The sequence below is a fragment of the Bos grunniens genome, chromosome 3, assembly GCF_055505025.1.
Source record: "Bos grunniens cultivar Pamir isolate PY7600 chromosome 3, Bosgru_T2T1.0, whole genome shotgun sequence".
Lineage (NCBI taxonomy): Eukaryota > Metazoa > Chordata > Mammalia > Artiodactyla > Bovidae > Bos > Bos grunniens.
This window is the reverse complement of record NC_141167.1, coordinates 102,730,305-102,749,996: the sequence shown is the minus strand read 5'-3', so window position 1 is coordinate 102,749,996 and position 19,692 is coordinate 102,730,305. Positions and strand designations below refer to the sequence as shown.

At 40.9% G+C, this 19,692-nt stretch overlaps 1 long non-coding RNA gene across 1 annotated transcript; it reads right to left on the bottom strand.

Moving 5' to 3' along the window:
- Positions 1-1,276: 1,276 nt before the first annotated feature.
- Positions 1,277-19,595, bottom strand: LOC147376473 (uncharacterized). Its single transcript, XR_015161012.1, has 2 exons — positions 19,382-19,595; positions 1,277-3,142 (listed from the first exon to the last, which is right to left on the bottom strand). It is a non-coding gene; the product is annotated as an uncharacterized LOC147376473 (long non-coding RNA).
- Positions 19,596-19,692: the final 97 nt, after the last annotated feature.

The window sequence follows — 19,692 nt, the reverse complement described above, 5'->3', positions numbered from 1 at the left end:
AAAAAGATCATATTTTCTCTGCCAGACTGCGGGGACACCTTCATTGTAAATCAGGGGTCCACATATGTGTGGGTCTGTGTCTATGCACGCTATTCTGCTGCATGAGTCTTTTTGTCTATCTCAAACCTAATACACCCCAAACTGAATTCCTGATCTTCTTCCCTAAGCCTGTTCCTCTTACTGTCTGCCCCGTCTCAGCTGTGGGCAATTCGACACTTCCAGTTGCTCAGGCCAAATTCCTTGGTATCACCCTGACTTCTTTCTTTCTCTTATACTCCACTTGTAATTCATCAGACCCTACTGCCTTTACGTGCAATTACATCTGGAATAACTACCTCTACCACTCCCACCCTGGTCCAAGCCAACATCGCCCTCATCTAGACTACTGCAATAACTTCCTAACTGGCCACCCTGATTATTGCTACCTGATTGGATGTAAGGCATGGGAGAAAAGGAGGAGTCTGCTACCATCCAGGCTTCTGGGTTTGGATGGTGAAAACTGCTTTCCAAAGTGGGAAAGGAAAGAAACTGACTTGGGGGCAGAGGGAAGAAAATCACCCTTTCAGCCTCTTCTCTATCTAACAGAAAAAGTAAAACTGTTAAGCTAGCTCATGTAAGTCAGGTGATGTCCCTGCTCTACTCATAACCTTCCAATGGTGCCCCATCTCACTCAGTGTAAAGGCCAAAGTCCTTACAATGGCCAACAAAGTTCTTTGTAATTTAGCTTTCTAGCCTTCACTAGCTCTTTCTATATACTTCACTAACCTTGATGTAGCCACATTAGCCTCTTAGACGCCTTGAAAAACTGAGCCTACTCCTGCCTCAGCCTTTGCATTTGTCATCTTTCCAAATACCTAAATGGTTAGCTCCTTCATTTTCATGAAGTCTTTGTTAAAATATCATCTTTTTAGGGAGGTTTTACCCTGACTAGCCTATTTAATTGTAACCCAATCCCCATTCTGGTACTCCCTATCAGCTTTTTCTGCTTTATCTTTTTCCTTAATTCTGATCACCTTCTAATTTTGAACTCAACAAAAGCAATGTTGAGAAAAACCAAGCCAGCATTTTATAATGAGAACCATACAACAGAATCTTCTGAGGAATGCATCATATTAATAACACCCATAAAAGACTTTAAAATATTTTTGTATATCTTTTTCACTGCTTTAAGCCTAGCTTTCAGAAGAGAACCTGATATATAGTAGATGTTTAATTAACACTTTAGTGAGTAGACTCAATACATGAATGAATGATTGAACCAAGCACATCTTAAATATTGCCAACATTTAAAGGTTTAATAAAAGGGGATGAACTTTCAAAGGAGACAGAAGAAACAACCAGAGATGGAAAAAGACCTAAGTGAGTCTAATACCCAGACATAAAGGGAATTTCCTGAGTGATGGAGTATCTTCTGTTATTCATAACAAGCCCTTTTCAACCATACCTGAATTTATACTAATGAGGTTAGTGAAGAGTATTACTCAGGGTAGAGACCCTAAATTATCTTTAGAATTGGGGAACCAACTATGTGATTAGAGTTTGGAACTTTCAGTCCACCCCCTGACCTCTAGGGAGGGAGAGGCATTGGAGGTTGAGTTCAATCACCAGTGACAAATGAGTTCATTGGTTGTGCCTACATGATGAAACCTCAAGTAAAAACTCTGACAAGGTTTGAGGGAGAGTTCAAGTTGGTGAACTTGATGGGCTGGGAGGGCGTGGAAGTTCTGGGCCAACGCTTCTCCACCCTCGCATCTCTACCCCAGACTTGCATTTGGTTGTCTCTGAGTTCTATCCTTTATAATAAAATTGTTATGGAAAGTATATGCTGTCCTGAGTTTTGTGAGTTACTGGATTGTGGCAGGGTGTACAGGGAGAGGGGGCATGAGACTCTCTAAATTTATAATTCAGCCAGGCAGAAGTGGTAGTAAGCTGGGCACCCCATTTGCAGCCGGTATCTGAAATGGGAGCAGTCTTGGGAGATTAAGCCCTTAATCCAAGGTGTGTGCTGACTCCAAGCAGTTGGAGTTTTAATTGAATTAAATTATTGAACACCCAGTTGGTATCAGAAAATTGGAGTATTGATCATTATTTGAAAATACGAAACAGCCAGTAGAAGACAGAGTCTGTTTGAACCCAACCTTTGTATTACAGTGTAGTTAAAGAGTAATCAAGTTTGCCCGATCGTGCCACATGAAAAGAAAAAAGTGCAAAGGACAGATGTTCAAAAATTTAGTAAGAAAGTAAATTACTCCAAGGACTTTCCTGGCAGTCCAGTGGTTAAGATACTGTGCTTCCACTGTACACGATGCAGGTTTGAACTCTGGCCAGGGAATTAAGAGCTTGCATGCCACGTGGCACAGCCAAGAAGTTTTAAAAAGAAAGAAAGTAAATGATTGCACAATGAGGAAAATTTCCAGAGACATAGAAATTAAACTTGGATAAGATAATGTTGAGGAAACCAAGAGAAAAGGAAGTTTAAAGGAAAGTAATCAATATTGTTAACTGCTATGAAGAGATTAAATAAGATAAGGCTTGACAAATATCTACTGAATTTAGTAGCTGTGAATGACAATTCAAAGAGTACCTGGGGCCTGAACTTAATGAGTTGAAAAATGTGTTTGTTTCTCCCCTTGGGAAGTTTGGCTGTGGTAGAAAGAGAAGGGGTAGCCATGGGATAGTGTTATAGGAATGAGGGTTTCTACTATCATTATTGATTGCTCAATATTGGGTGAAAGAGGCTTGAGTAGGTTTAAATAGAAATGGGCCAGAAGTCAGTTCAGTTCAGTTCAGTTCAGTCGCTCACTCGTGTCCAACTTTTTGTGACCCCGTGGACTGTGGGACGCCAATCCTCCCTGTCCATCACCAACTCCCAGAGTCCACTCAGTCCACTGAGTCAGTGATGCCATCCAGCCATCTCATCCTCTGTTGTCCCCTTCTCTTCCTGACTTCAATCTTTTGCAGCATCAGGGTCTTTTCAAATGAGTCAGTTCTTCGCATCAGGTGGGCAAAGTATTGGAGTTTCAGCTTCAGCATCACTCCTTCCAGTGAATATTCAGGACTGATTTCCTTTAAGATGGACTGGTTGGATTAGCCAGAAGTGGAGAGTGCTTAATGGTAGGTGCCAGGCCCACAGCTCAAGAGTCTGGTCAAAAAATAGGCAGACAAGTTTTCACTTTTATTTTTATAATTTCTGTATCGTTAAATTTTCTTAGCATGTACAGTTGATATTGTCTCTGTATCCAAAAAAAAAAAAAAAGTGCCAAAAAAAGAAAGATCCTTATTTTTAAAAACAATTCTTCACCCCCTAGCTGCTGCCCTCTCCCTTCCTCAGGGCAAGCTGTCTGAAGAACAGTTTGTTCCTGATTGTACGCATCTATTCACAGGGTTTCCCTGGTGGCTCAGTTGGTAAAGAATCCACCTCCAGTATGGGAGACCTGGGTTCGATTCCTGGGTTGGGAAGATCCCCTGGAGAAGGGAACAGCTACTCACTTTAGTATTCTGGCCTGGAGAATTCCATGGACAGAGGAGCCTGGCGGGTTACAGTCCACAAGTTGCAAAGAGTCAGACACAGCTGAGCAACTTTCATGCATATGTATATTCACTTTCTACTCATCCTCCACGCCCTCCAGTCTAGCCTCCAGCCTCACTTCATCTAAATAGCATTTGTTGAGGTCTCTAATATGTTCTGTGTAATTAAATCAATGGGCATTTTCAGGGCTCTCTCAAATTCCTGGCTTTTTTATTTGCTCACTGGACATCTCCACAGGTATGTCTAAAACAGAGCTCACCTTTCTTCTCTCTGCCCCCAAACATTTCTCCTTTCCCCACTTTGAAGAGTACCTTCCACCATCCCCCATCCAAGCTCAGAAACCAAGTGACACCCAGATTCCTCCTCTCTCACATGCCCCAGGCCTCATCCATTACCAAATCCCTTTGCTCCTATCCACCCCCACAGAGTCTCAAGTGTATCTTAATTTCAGTGCAATTTTTTAAAAGATTTTTTGACCATTTTTTAAGTCTTTATTCAATTCGTTACCATATCACTTCTGTTTTATGTTTTGTTTTTTTGGCTGTGAGGCCTCTGGGGCCCCAGATCCCCAACCAACCAAGGATCGAACCCACACCACCAACATTAGAAGGTGAAGTCTCAACCACTGGACTGCTAAGGGAAGTCCCAATTCCAATATAATTTTGATGGTCTCCATCATGATCTTTCTGAAATGTCAATTAAACAATGTCACTGCTCTGCTAGCAGTCCTCCTTGGCTCCTGCTGCCCAGAGTCCCAGAGTAACCCCCTGGCATATTATTAATAGTATGAGTGGTAATGGTCCTTCAGGATCTTGAAGGCTCTGCCTGCTTCTGCAGCCTCATCTCTCTCTACCTCCCTGTCCCAACCCCACAGAAACTGGTAGCAGTTCCTTGAGTGAGTGGCCCAGTGCTGTCCTCCGGCATGGAGGATGACACCTGGACACACTGCAGTTGCAATGTCCTCTCCCGCCTCATTCCTGGGACAACTCCTGCCCCTCGTGACTTAACTCAGACTTCACTTGCTCAGAGATTCAGTAACTCACACAGGGACAGTATGAATGTTAATCTCTTGCAGCTTTGCTTTTCAAGACTCTTAAGGCATTTGAGTTAATATCTAATCCTAAAGGGTTTTATACAACAGGAAAGAAAGTGTGGCCTATAGGAAAGCTACAACTACAGAAGTGGATTTGTTTCTTTAGTAACATGTGGGTGCTTTAAAATTTGTATAGTATTTATAAATGGTACCTTTTATTACTCATGGCCTACCAAGGCAAAAATAAACTTTCTTAAATCTTAATTCTGTAAAGAATGCTGTTTATCCAGTTCAACAGACCCAACTCACTACCAGAATCTTTATCTAATACTTAGATCAATCCAGGTGTCTACATAACAAATTTTACAGGAGTCTTTAACTCTGAATTCAATGCAAGTCATGTTGAAAAAGACTGATCCAGCACTCTCTAATGAGAGTGATATAGTAAATCCGTCTTAGGAACGCATTATAACATCCACAAAACCCTACATTTGATGATAGTACTGGAAGATATAATTTTCTCCAGGTGTTCTAACTATAAAACAGAGATAACAATGGTTATTTCACACAATTATTCAGATGATTAAGTAAAGAGAACTCACTGGAGATAAGTTGGGAGCATCAGAATAAGGTGTTTAAATTGACAATTGATGAGAAAAGAAAGAGTGAGTTGAGAGAGAAAAATAAAAAGCCCCAGCCTACTTTCCAAATGTTTCCCATTCATTTGTTCATTCAGCAACTATTTTCTGAGTGCCCAAGATCAGTTAATTACTGAGTTAGGCACTAGGGATGCAGGGATGAGCCAAAGAGACACAGAGAAAGCTTACAGTCATTTGAAGGAGGCATAGAAATATACATTTACCTGTAAACTATAATAAGTACTTTAAAGTTCCAGCTATTATGGGAGAACTTAATGAGGACCACATTCAGATTAAGTAAGGCGTTGTATGTAAAGCATTTAGCACAGTGTCTAACACACAGTAAGCACTTTAGTCAGGGAAAGCCTCACTAAGAAAGCAACAGTTAGGGACCTCCCTGGTGCTCCAGGGGTTGAGGCTTCGGCTTCCAATGCAGGAAGTGAGGGTTCGACCCCTGGTCAGGGAGCCAAGATCCCACATGCCTTGAAGACAAAAAAACCAAAACATAAAACGGAAGCAATACTGTAACAAATTCAATAAAGACTTTAAAAATCGTCCACATCAAAAAAACCTTTAAAAGAAAGAAAGAAAGAGACAACTATTTAGCCAGCAAAGGATTAGTTGGAGTTGGCTAGGTAGTGAACGGGGTGAAAAAGCACCGTCAGCTGAGGAACACATCCAAGAAGGCCCTGAGGCAGGACAGAGCCTGGGATGTTCCCAGAAACGAAAGGAGACCTGGATATTGAGAGGGTAACAGGAAGGAAGGCTAGGAGTCTCCAAATGGAGGAAATAGGCTGCAAGTGTCAGACGATTTTCTCTCTCTCTTAAGCGGCTGGAGGAAACAAACTACAAGTGTCAGATTTTTTTCCCTTCTCGATACAAAATTAAGAGGAGGTTTCTCTTAAAATTCTGTGTTGCCATGACAACACCTGGTTCCACCTGAACTTAACTTTTCTCAAACCTTGAGCTAACCAATGCGTTTTTCTTACGGAAATGTTTTTCATTAAGCTATGTTAATCAACTATGTATTTACCCTGGACTCTGTCTTCAAGTTGGTTCCGCCTAAGACTCAGAACCAACTTGACAAACCAGTATGTTTTACACATACAGTTGCTTTCCTATGTTAATGAAACCATATATTTGCTTGGAAACCTGCCTTTCTTCACGATTCGTTTTATGGCCCAGGATGATTCACCTTGTGTCGATGTTATCTCAAAATCCATGCTGTGGGTGAAGGGACTGGTGCCACTCTGAATTTCGAGAAATTTCCTTTCTCTAATTAGCAGACTGCTAGTAGCCAAAGCCTTTGACTGTGTGGATCACAATAAACTGTGGAAAATTCTGAAAGAGATGGGAATACCAGATCACCTGACCTGCCTTCTGAGAAATCTATATGCAGGTCAAGAAGCAACAGTTAGAACTGGACATGGAACAACAGACTGGTTCCAAATAGGAAAAGGAGTACATCAAGGCTGTATATTGTCACCCTGCTTATTTAACTTATATGCAGAGTACATCATGAGAAACGCTGGGCTGGAAGAAGCACAAGCTGGAATCAAGATTGCCAGGAGAAATATCAATAACCTCAGACACGCAGATGACACCACCCTTATGAAAAAGAACTAAAGAGCCTCTTCATGAAAGTGAAAGAGGAGAGTGAAAAAGTTGGCTTACAGCTCAACATTCAGAAAACGAAGATCATGGCCTCCGGTCCCATCACTTCATGGCAAATAGAGGGGAAAACAGTGGAAACAGTGGCTGACTTTATTTTGGGGGGCTCCAAAATCACTGCGGATGGTGATTGCGGCCATGAAATTAAAAGACACTTACTCCTTGGAAGAAAAGTTATGACCAACCTAGATAGCGTATTGAAAAGCAGAGATATTACTTTGTCAACAAAGGTCCATCTAGTCAAGGCTATGGTTTTTCCAGTAGTCATGTATGGATGTGAGAGTTGGACTATAAAGAAAGCAGAGCGCCGAAGAATTGATGCTTTTGAACTGTGGTGTTGGAGAAGACTCTTGAGAGTCCCTTGGACTGCAAGGAGATCCAACCAGTCCATTCTAAAGGAGATCAGCCCTGGGTGTTCATTGGAAGGACTGATGTTGAAGCTGAAACAGCAATACTTTGGTCACCTGATATGAAGAGCTGACTCATTTGAAAAGACCCTGATGCTGGGAAAGATTGAGGGCAGGAGGAGAAGGGGAGGACAGAGGATGAGATGGTTGGATGGCATCACCGACTCAATGGACATGGGCTTGGGTAAGCTCCGGAAGTTGATGGACAGGGAGGCCTGGCGTGTTGCGGCTCATGGGATCACAAAGAGTCAAACACGACTGAGTAACTGAACTGAGTAGCTATATAACATCCAGCTAAAGACTAGCAGGGGGGGCACTCTTTCTGCCCCCTTCTGATGTCTACGTCAGAAGCTTTCTTTCTTTTATACTTTAATAAAACTTTATTACACAATAGCTATGAGTGATCAAGCCTCGTCACTGGCCCCGGATTGAATTTTTCTCTTCCAGAGGCCAAGAATCCCGGTATTTTTCATGGCTCAGCAATAACCTTTCAATAGCTAGAAAACAATAGTTGGGAAATAATAACACTTTCCGGGCTTCCCAGGTGCTCAGAGGTAAAGATTTCGTGGAGACTTGGGTTCAATCCCTGGGTCAGGAAGATACCCTGGATAAGGAAATGGCAACCCACTCCAGTATTCTTGCCGGGGAAATCCCATGGACAGAGGAGCCTGATGGGCTACAGTCTATGTGGTCGCAAAAGAGTCAGACTTGATTTAGCAACTGAACAAATAATACCACCTTCTACCCAGCCACCCAAGGTAGAAATCTCCCTTTCCCCCATGTGATTAAAATCACTTTAAGAACCACACAACAGGGACTTTCCTGGTAGTTCCAGGTTAAGATTCTACACTCCAAAAGCTGGGGCCCAGGGTTCAATCCCTGGTCAGGGAACTAGATCCCACATGCTGCAACCAAGCATCTACATTGTAAAAGAGCCCTTGTGCTTCAACTAAGACCAGAAGAAACCAAAATAAATAAACAAATATTAAAACACACGCACACAATTCTAGATACTGTATCAAAATAGTAACAATGCAAATGGATTGCATCTACCTGAAAATTAGCCTGCAGTCTGTCTCCAACCTCCCCTCTCACAGTCACCCTTCTCCTGCTATGCACTCTCACCCATCTAGCATCTCACTTTGGTGCACTGTCCTGGGGATAACAATTCAAGAATACATTCTTTCTGAGGAAGAGTCCTATAATAGCAAATCAGAGAGAAATTCAGCAAGAAATATTAAACAAGGCAGCATTTTTATTGTCATCAAGGATACATATGGGCTTCTCTTGTGGCTCAGTTGGTAAAGAATCCGCCTGCAATGTGGGAGACCTGGGTTCAATCCCTCAGTCGGGAAAATCCCCTGGAGAAGGGCATGGCAACCCACTCCAGTATTCTTGCCTGAATAATGCCCATGGACAGAAGGAGCCTGGAGGGCTGCAGTCCATGGGGTGGCAAAGAGTCGGACATGACTGAGTGACTAAGCACAGCACACTTAGGCTATGTATAAATGCCAGGTTCAGAATTCAGTTTAAAATTCAAATGTGAAATGGCTATCCATTAAAAGGATACATATTAACAGCATTATTTGAGTTGAAAAATTACAGACTTTTTCTAATAGAAAGATTGATTTCCCTGACTGATTTTCCAATGAGGATTGACTTTACCAATTAGTTCATATGGCAAACATTTTCCAAAACTTAAGTGAGCTTAATCTGCAGCCCTAAGATTTTGACAAAAATATAAAGTACATATTCATTATATAATACACAAAAAATTATAAACCTTACAACTATTTATGAGAAAAAAATTTAATATCACTTTTAAGATGTATGACAATAAACAACTTTTCAAAATTATTTTAAGGTTATTCTAGCAAAAAACAAAAATGTGAAGACAACTGGCTTACAAGATTAACTGAAGAGTATCTGCTAAGTGCATGGGGTATAGTGGTATGGAATAAGAAGTCCAAGGTGATTCCTAGATTTATAACCAGGAAATATAAATTTGAGACTAACCCAAAATTCATGTATGTTCACATAGAGAATGGACAACAATGCAAATAACTGCTGATGAGGGAAATTAACTTTGTCTTGTGTGTTTGCACTTGTCTTGTATATTTGTAGTAATTTGCAATTATTGCCTTGCAAATTTATATTTGTAGTAACAAATGCATTTTAGTGTATCTGATTATACATTTATATATTTTCTCTTTGAATTCTACTTTAAAATAGTTATACATCTTATTGTTTGCCTCATTATATAATAAGTATAATAATAAAAAAAATTCATGTATGTTCATGGTTCATTAAGGTACCTCTTAAATATTTTCCATTATACTTCATTAATTTTTTTTTTCTGGCCACACCATGAGGTTTGTGGGATCTTAGTTCTCCAACCAGGGATCAAACTCTAGGCCCCCAGCAGTGAGAATACTAAGTCCTAACCACTGAACCACCAGGAATTCCCTACTTTATTAAATTTTGCAGGAGATGGTATACATGGTTTAGAGGTGAAAAACTTTCCCCTTCTTCCTTTCTGGCTAACCTAGTAATTAAATTGACATAAAGCAGATTAACAGGAGAGAAACAAATTTCACGCATAAGGGAGCCCCAAAGATATGAAACACAAAAATACTCAAGCAGTTGAGGCTTATACACCACCCTCAGCTAAGGAGAAGGGGGAAGGGTCTGGGGTTTCAAAAGGGAGGAAGACAATTCACAGTAAGATGAGAAGAGCAAGTGCATGGTAAGCAACTGCTTGCCATACCATGTAGTTAAGTCTCTCTGATAAAAAGTTATCTTTGGTATTAGCTCTTTTTCTGCCATCAATCTAAATTCTTTTAGGCAGTTAAAGGGAAAGTAAACAGCTCTTTCAGAGTCTGTTGGGCCTTATCAACTCAAAATAATTCACATGTCAAAGTGGTGTATTTTGGAGTCACATATTCTGCTCCTCCTCAATGGTGATATTGGAAATTTTGGAAATCTGTGAAGGTCTTAAAATTTAACTTTCAAGAATATCTAAGGTCCACTATAGCTTACACATTCACATTAATTCTGACTTCTGTTTTATAAAGAGGTCTAAGTTGCAGTTTTTATGTAATATAAAAGTTAACCAGAGAGGGAGAAAAACAGTTTACCAGGAAATAAGGCACCCAGTTTTAAGTTAAAAATTAAAGGACTGGTTTTTGGTCCAAGATGCAGTTTGTTAACTGGATTTACCTTTTTACCTTAAAGAACTCTGACCCTACCTCATTCCCTACAAAAATCACCACCAACCACCACACAAAATATATGAAACAACAATTTTGAAGATACTGGAGATCCGCCAGTGAAGAACAGTGATCCCTGAGAGACTGGAAGCAATAAAGAGAGCTGTGCAATTAACTTCAGAGGGCTCCCAGGCTCCTGCACAGGGGAGGGAACTCAGGGGAAGCTGTTGGAGTCCCTGAGTTGAGGAAGTGCAGCTGAGATTACGGGGAACTCAAGGTGGCTAATGTCTTCGGGACAGAGTGCTAGAGAGGAGAGACCTGTACAGAGAAAGAACTCTGGAGATCTGCGGAGGGTATTCAGAGCATTGTTTGGTGCCTTTGTGTGAAGAAACTATCCCAAAAATGCTGGGAAGAGAACTATTGAGAGAATGAGAGTAAAGAGCATTCAGCACTCACAGAAAGCTGGGAAGACAGCCTGTTCCCAACAGCTGATACTGGGAAACCTCATGATTCACAGGGCATGGGGTAGAGTATTCAACAGTCTTTCTTCAGTAATGGGAAATAATTAGCCCTTGACTAATGGTTCTTAGTGAGGGGAAATTGTGCTCCACTCCCCCAGGGAACAATGTCTATAACATCTCGAGGCGTTTTTGATTTGTAAGGACTAGGGGCAAGGTGCTACTAGCATTTAGTGGAGAGCCAAGGATGCTACTAAATATCTTGCAGTGACCAGGACAGCCCCCCTGACAACAAAGTATTACTTGGCCCAAAATGTCAATAGTGCTGAGGCCGAGAAACCTTGCTGTAGACTCAGCACTGCTCTTGTCCATTCTGCTGCTGCTGCTAAAGTCACTTCAGTCGTGTCCAACTCTGTGCGACCCCATAGCAGCCCACCAGGCTCCCCCGTCCCTGGGATTCTCCAGGCAAGAACACTGGAGTGGGTTGCCATTTCCCTCTCCAATGCATGAAAGTGAAAAGCGAAAGTGAAGTCGCTCAGTCGTGTCCAACTCTTAGCGACCCCATGGACTGCAGCCCACCAAGGTCCTCTGTCCATGGGATTTTCCAGGCAAGAGTACTGGAGTGCGGTGCCATTGCCTTCTCCCTTGTCCTTCCTTAACAAACCTCAAAAGCAAGACTCAAAAGGATCGTACTGTTTCCAAGTAAATTAACTGCATCCCAGAGCAAAGCTCAAGCTTTATAGGAATACAAAAATGAGGTACTTGACAGGGTAAAATTCACAATGTCTGGTATTCAATTCTTCCTCATTTAACAAAGATTACCAGGCATGCAGAGGTACAGGAAAAAAACAGCCAATCAAAACCAGTCAGAACTGACACAGACATAAGAAGTGGCATAAAATGACATTAAAAGTTATTACACCTAAATTCTATAAATTCAATAGGTTAAGCAGAGATATGGAAGATATTTAAAAAAAGATCCAAATCAAATGTTTAGAGATAAAAGTTACAATCTCTTAGATGAAAACTACACTGGATGGGACTTAATAGCAGATTACATATTTCAGAAGAAAAGATTCATTAACTTGAAAGTATAGCAATATAAACTATCAAAAATGAAACAGAGATAAGAGAATTTTTAATGACACTCAAAAAGAAAAATACATCAGTGAACTGTAAGACCATGTTAAATGGCCTAATATCTAAGTACTTGGAGTCCTTAAAAGAAAGAGAATAGAGGAGAGAACTGAAAATATAGCTGAAGCAATAACAGCCAAAAATTTTCCAGATTTGATGAAAACTATTAATCCACAGATCTAAGAATCCCAATGAATCCCCAAATACCAGAAATACTAAAAATACATCAAGGCACATCATAACCAATTTTTTTTTTAAGACAAGAAGAAAATCTTAGATGCATCCAGAGAAAAAAGACATCTCATATATAGACAAAAATAAGGATGATATCAGATCTCTCATTGGGAATAATGCAAGCAATGCTCAATATTATGTGGCCGTCTGGATGGGAGGGGAGTTTGGGGAAGAATGTATACATGTATATGTATGACTGAGTCCCTTCAATGTCCACCTGAAACTATCAAAACATTGTTAATAAGCTATGTGAGTGCTGCTTGCTCATCATGTCCAACTCTTTGTGACTCCGTGGACTGTAGCCTGCCAGGCTCCTCTGTCCATGGGATTCTCCAAACAAGAATTCTGGAGTGGGTTGCCATTTCCTTCTCCAGGGGATCTTCCCAACCCAGGGACCAAACCCACAACTCCTGAGTCTCCTGCAATGGCAGGCAGATTCTTTATCCAATACAAAATTAAAAGTTTTTTTTTTTTTTTAAAGAAATTATGCAAGTGAGAATATAGTAGAGCAGTGCCTTAAAAATACTAGGGGGAAGAAAACTGTCAGTACAGAATTGTATACTCAGCAAAAATTTTTCAAAAGTAACAGCAAAATAAAGACATATTCAAACACATGAAAGCTGAAAGAATTCATTACCAAAGAACCCACTAGAAGACCCCCACACTACACACATAGATACATAGTTCAAGAACATAAAGGAAGTACTCAAGCTGGATCTTCACAAATGAATGAACAACCCTGGAAATGACAACTACATGGGTAAATGAATAAGATTTTTTTCTTACTATTTAAATTCTTTGAAAGACAAATGGCTGCCTAAACAAAATAGTAGCAATGTAATGTGAGGGTTTTTAATACTTTAAAATGTAGAATGTGTGATAAAAAGAGCATAAATGTCATGAGAGAAGAAACAACACTATTGTAAGGCTCTTACAGTAGGAATGGTCCTGCATCTATCAAAGAAACTGAATGTATAGTTGAAAACCCTCCCACAAAGTAAACTCCATGCCCAGGAGGCTTCACTAGTGAATTATACCCAACATTTTTGAAAAAAAAAAAGGCAATTCTACACAAGCTCTTTCAGAAAATTGGAAAGGGTAATACTTCCCAACTCATTCTATAAAGCCAACATCATTCTAATATCACATCTAGAAAAAGATACTACAAGAAAACAAGGTTAGTTTTACATTCAAAAATCAATCAGGGTAGACTTCCCTGGTGGTCCAGTAGCTAAGAATGCCCCTGCCAATGCAGAGACACAGGTTCCATCCCTGGATCCCTAGTCTGGGAAGATCTCACATGCCATGGGGCAACTAAGCCCCCTTGCCACAACTACTGAAGCCTGTGCACTCTAAGGCCTCCACGCTGCAACTGCTGAAGCCCAAGTGCCAAGAGCCTGTGTTCTGCAACAAGAGAAGCCACTGAGATGAGAAACTCGCACATACCACAACAAAGACCCAATGCAGACAAAAATTAATTAATTCACAATAATAAACAAATTTAGAAAGAAAAAACACACGATCATCTTAATAGATGCAGAAAAAGCATTTGATTAAATCCAACATCCATTCCTAATAAAAACTCCGCACATGAGGAACTTTAGGTAGGATTTCTCCTTATGTTAATAAGCATCTACAACAAACACATAGCTAACATCATCTTTAATGGTTAAAGACTGAATACTTTCCCCCTAAGATCAGCAACAAGACAAGCATATCTGCTTTCATCACTACTATTCAACATTGTAGTGGAAGTCCTAGACAGTGCAATAAAGAAAAAAAAAAAAAATAGAGCTGTCCAGATAGTAAAAGATGAAGTAAAACTCAGATAACATGATCATATTTGTAAAAAAATCTAAGGAATCTATTAAAAACTTACTAGAACTAGTAAATGAATTTAAAGTTTACAGATATAAGATCAATATATTAAAAAGTAAGTGTATTTCTCTATACAAGCAATGATCAGGGATTGAAATTTTAAATGTTCTTAATAGCATCAATATATATAAACTTCCTAAAGATAAATATGAAAAAAGATGTATAAAACCTGCACTACAAATTGCAGCTGAGGGAAATTACAGAAGATTTAAATAAATGAAGAAAAATAACTTGTTCATAAGAAAACTTGTTTAAAGATATAATTTGTTCATAAGAAGACTCAATTTGCTAAGATATCAATTCAAAACCCCAGAGGTTTTTCGTAGATATTGACACAATGATTCTAAAATTTATATGGAAATGCAAAATATCTAGAATAGCCAAAACAACATTGATAAAGAACAAAGTTGAAAATAATTTCAAGACTAGTCACAACACTTCAGGAATCAAGACGGTATGATGCTAGTGTTAAGAAAGGTAACTAGATCAAAGGTACAGAATAGAGAATCCAGACCAATACACAAAAGTGGATAACCAAAGAATTCCCTGGCAGTCCACTGGTTAGCATTCCATGCGTTTACTGTAGAGGGCAAGGGTATAATCCCTGGTCAGGGAACTAAGATTCCATAAGTCTTCTGGTGTGGCAAAAAAAAAAAAAAAAATCAATTTTTTGATCCAGGAGCAAGGACAACTGAATTGAGAAAAGAATGCATTTATTCATATAAAGACGTGTGCTCAGAGCAGTTTTATTTGTAATAGAGAAACACTGGAAACTACCTAAATGGTCATTGACAAGTGAATGGGAAAATTGTGGTACATCCAGACAATGAAATACTAATCAATAAAAAGGAATGAATTATTGATACAAGCAACAACATGGATGAATCTCAAAAAAAAGAGTATATACTATATGATTCTATTTAAAACTTGAGAAAATGCAAACTAAAGTGACAGCAGATCGGTGTTCACTTAGAGGGTAGGAGGAAGAGTTTACAAAGGACATGAGGAGGAAACTTGTGGGTGTGAGATAGGTTCATTATCTTGATTGCAGTGATGGTTCCATAGCTGTATGTGTTCATACATGTTAAGTCTCTTCAGTCATGTCAGACTCTTGTGTGACCCTATGGACCATAGCCTGCCAGGCTCCTCTGTCCATAGGATTCCCTAGGCAAAAATACTGAAGTGGGTTGCCATACTCTCCTCCAAGGGATCTTCCCAACCAGGGATTGAACCCATGTCTCTTATGTCTCCTGCATCAGCAGGTGGGTTCTTTACCACTAGGGCCACCTGGGAAGCCCTCATAGGTGTGTATGTGTATCAAAATTTACCAACTTGTATACTTTAAATACATGGGGTTTATTATATGTCCCCATTTAACCTCAATAAAGCTGTTTACAATATTAAAGGAGAATGGTGAAAATACTATTAAGTTTCATACAGTTGGCTTATTTTGTTATAGTTCTATCAAAAACAAGGAAGAAAATTTATTCTTTATATAAGCCACACAAACACCAAAGAAAAACTTTTCCATATCCACAGGCTACCAATTCTATTGCTAGATTGTCACCTTCCCCATCTCCCTCCAAACTTGGCCAGATATTTCGTATGTGTTGTCAACATGAATACCTCGGAAAAATATCTGGTGAAGGCTCTAGGTCACAGTGTGGGTGACTGGGCCAAATACATTGCTGCTATCTGATATATGCAGAAGTTATATTGAGTATAACTGACCTAGGAGAGCTGTTGGTACCTTTACAATCTCAGCAGAGCTGGAGTCTATTTAGGGGTTTTGATGGATTCTAACTACATGTAATATATATATATATATATATATATATATATATATATATATACACTTTTAAGTTATCTGTATAAACTATCTTATTTATTAAGAGAAGTCATCTTGATTTATGGATTTGATTTATAATGTGCCACTATCTGCACGCACGACGTGGAAAGACAACAGGATACTTTGGGCTCTTGCTGCCAAAGAAGTATCGAAGCAATTTGTGTGAGTTAGTAAAAGAAGTACTATAATTAACAGGACAATTTGGCACCATCCATGCCCTGAGGAAACTGGAGTACTGTATTGGAAAGGAGACAACTTAGGCAGTCTGCTAAAATTACAGAACATCAACAGCCACCCCTTATGCCAAATCATCTTCAGTTTGAGTCATTCTTGCATGCTTTATTTCTCAAATTCCATCTGTCTCAGAATGGTATACCTTACCCCCAGTTAATATTGTGGATTTAAAATACTGGGCATTCTTTCCTACTGACAAACTGATGGAGAAGTTCACATAATCATGGAAAACTGTTGTTGTTGTTAAGTCACTCAGTCATGTCCAACTCTTTTGTGACCCCATGGACTGTAGCCCACCTGGCTCCTCTGACCATGGAATTTCCCAGGCAAGAATACTGGAGTGGGTTGCCATTTCCTTCAGGGGATCTTCACAACCCAGGGATTGAACCCTAGTCTCCTGCATTGGCAGGTGGATTCTTTATCACTGAGCCACCTGAGAAGCCCCAATCAAGCAAAATATCTGATTTTTATATAAAGATATTTTAAATAAAAATACTAATTGCTCACCAAAAAAATAGACTGAGGATCTCTGAACTTAGACCCAAACCCAAAGCCAAGTTTGTTTATCTCTGATAAATCTCTCTTGATGATTCCTCCGGTCCCACCTTTACTGTGTGAGTAGTTACAGAGCTGTGTTGGCAGAAAAACTTTGTGTACGGATGTTCTGGGGGTAAGCAATTCTAGTAACCCTTAAGACTTAAAACTAAGACTGTGGTATATTGGTGAATATTTAATAAAGTAAGAAAGGAAAGCCCTCAGTTGCAGTATCTGAATGAATACTCCCTGTCAGTCAGTTTTAAGCTACCACTGTGATGTGACCAAATGCAATGTTTGGAAGGGGTGCCTAGTGTTCCCACCATACAAATGTGACAGAGATAACCTCAAGAGAACATACAACAGCAAAGTGTATTAAAAATAATTAAGCAGGTTTTTTACATTCTAAAAGAACTAATAATTTATTACAGAGCTAAACGATTGTTGGTATTTCATTATATTCCTAAAGAAATATTTTTTTAAGTTTCATACACCAGAATTAGAACAGCACTTATAATTGCTTGTGGCTATGAAAAGGCAGTCAACTTCCACTTAAAACTGTAATCAGTGATGAAATATACTTCAAGAACACAAACAGTTTTTAGTATCTAATACTGTCACCAGCGAAGCCCACGGACAATTCCCAGAAAATAAAATCTGGGTAGGAAAATAAAATCTAACCTTTTTCCTTTGTGCTTAGTCTAGTTTCAGTTGCTCACAGGATGCCCATGTGCAGAGATTTTACACCAGGCCTTTCAGACCAGAGTTCCTAGTGCAAAAAGGCTGTGCCCCCACACCTCAGCTCCAGGAACCATATTCAGAAGCACTGCAAGCAATATTGCAATTCAAGATAGCTATCAGGCCCAGGGCAGGTATGCTGCCCCTCCCTACATTGCCTTCTGAAAGCTTGAGCCGCAAAAGTGGGGGCAGGTGCTTGCCAAGAACCCACCCCCTCCCTGCTGACAAGAACCCTATGAAGCAGCCAGGCCAAAGGCCTATGAGGAAGACCCAAGTACTCTAGAGCTGGAGCTCATATCTCTTCATTTTTTGATTTCCTTTGATTATGAACCAGACTTGATCTCCTACTGGCTCCAAGATACCAGGCAGAAGAACCTTTATTGGGGACTAACTCAGGGGTGTTGTAACAATACCTTCATTTTTAAAATACAACTTATTAACTGTAAGTTTATATAACTTACATTTTAAATAATGGAAGTGTTTAAGAATTGGCTAGCCAAATTCTTACCATTTTAAAGAGTCTGTACAAGCCCCGTTTCAACGCATTACTAGCCTGGGGTCATTTTCTTTGTGAGCAGGATACAAGGTAACCTCAAATAACTTCTAACTTAAGTGACTCCTACTAAAAGAGAAGGTCCTGGTGACAAGTAAAACTTGATATATTCTTTTTAATACAACAATGAAGAAATAAGAGGACAGGTACAGTTTAAAAGTATATAGTGTTACAGGGCTTCCCCCTTGGCTTAGCAGGTAAAGAATCCACCTGTAATACAGGGGACACAGGAGACCCAGCAGGATTCCTTGGTCAAGAAGATCCCCTGGAGGAGGAAATGGCAACCCACTCCAGTATTCTTGCCTGGAAAATTTCATGGACAGAGGAGCCTGGCAGGCTATAGTCTTCAGGGGTCACAAAGAGTCAGATAAGACTGAGTCACTAAGCACAAACCCACCCACGGTGTTAGGTGGTGCACTGGACTTTGAGCTGTTAGGTCTCCAGAGCTAAGAGATGACTGCATCCTTCAGGTGTTGCTACAATTTCTATTTTTGAGAAAGTCAGACTTAAAGACTTTTATAGCTCTACTCCCTTAAAGATATGTGTGCAGGGGTGTGGGGGGGGGTGTGGGGGGGGTGTGGGGGGTGGGGGGGTGGTCTCCAAGAAAAATATTCTATTCCTACAATCTTCTGTGTGCGCTCCTACCCGCCTGAGGGCTTAAGTCAGCTGCCAGCAGTGCAGTGCTAAGTCTCTTCAGTCATGTCCAACTCTTTTGCGCCCCCATGGACTGTCGCCCACCAGGCTCCTCTGTCCATGGGATTCTTTCTCCAGGTAAGAATACTGGAGTAGGTTGCCTTGCCCTCCTTCATGGAACCTGCGTCTCTTACGTTTCCTGCATTGGCAGGCGGGTTCTTTACCACTAGCGCCACCAGCGGCGGGAGGGAGAACTATTAGGAAACAGGACAGACTTTTCCCCCGTGGCTCAGATGGTAAAGCGTCTGCCTACAATGCGGGAGAGACCTGGGTTCGATTCCTGGGTCAGGAAGATCCTCTGGAAAAGGAAATGGCACCCCACTTCAGTACTCTTGCTGGAAAATCCCATGGACGGAGGAGCATGATAAGGTACAGTCCATGGGGTCGCAAAGAGTCGGACACGACTGAGCGACTTCACTTCAGCAAGAGATGACCCACTCCAGTGTTCTTGCCTGGAGAATCCCAGGGACGGAGGAGCCTGGTTGGCTGCCGTCTATGGGGTCGCACAGAGTCGGACACGACTGAAGCGACTTAGCAGCGGCCGCAGCAGCAGCAAGAGATGGGGAAAAGACCAGCGAATCCTCACCAGCTTAGGTGCCGGGGCTGGGGGGCTGAGCCATAGTCGCGGACCCGCACTTCTGGCCTCCTCGCCCTCCCCAGGCCGCGCGGCCGCTGTTGCCGTTCTCCCCTCGGTCCAGTGGCCTTCACAAGTCTAAACAGTTTCCCCAGAAAAGGCTCAGGCGCAGGAGGACAGCTAAAGGCCTTAACCGACGCCGCGCTTGCCTTCACGCCCCTCCCTCCCACTGCCCCGCCCTCCCACTGCCCCTTCGAGACACGTGACACCTCCCACCGGCGCGCCAGGCCCCGCCCTCACAGCGCCTCAGTTAAAGAGGAAGA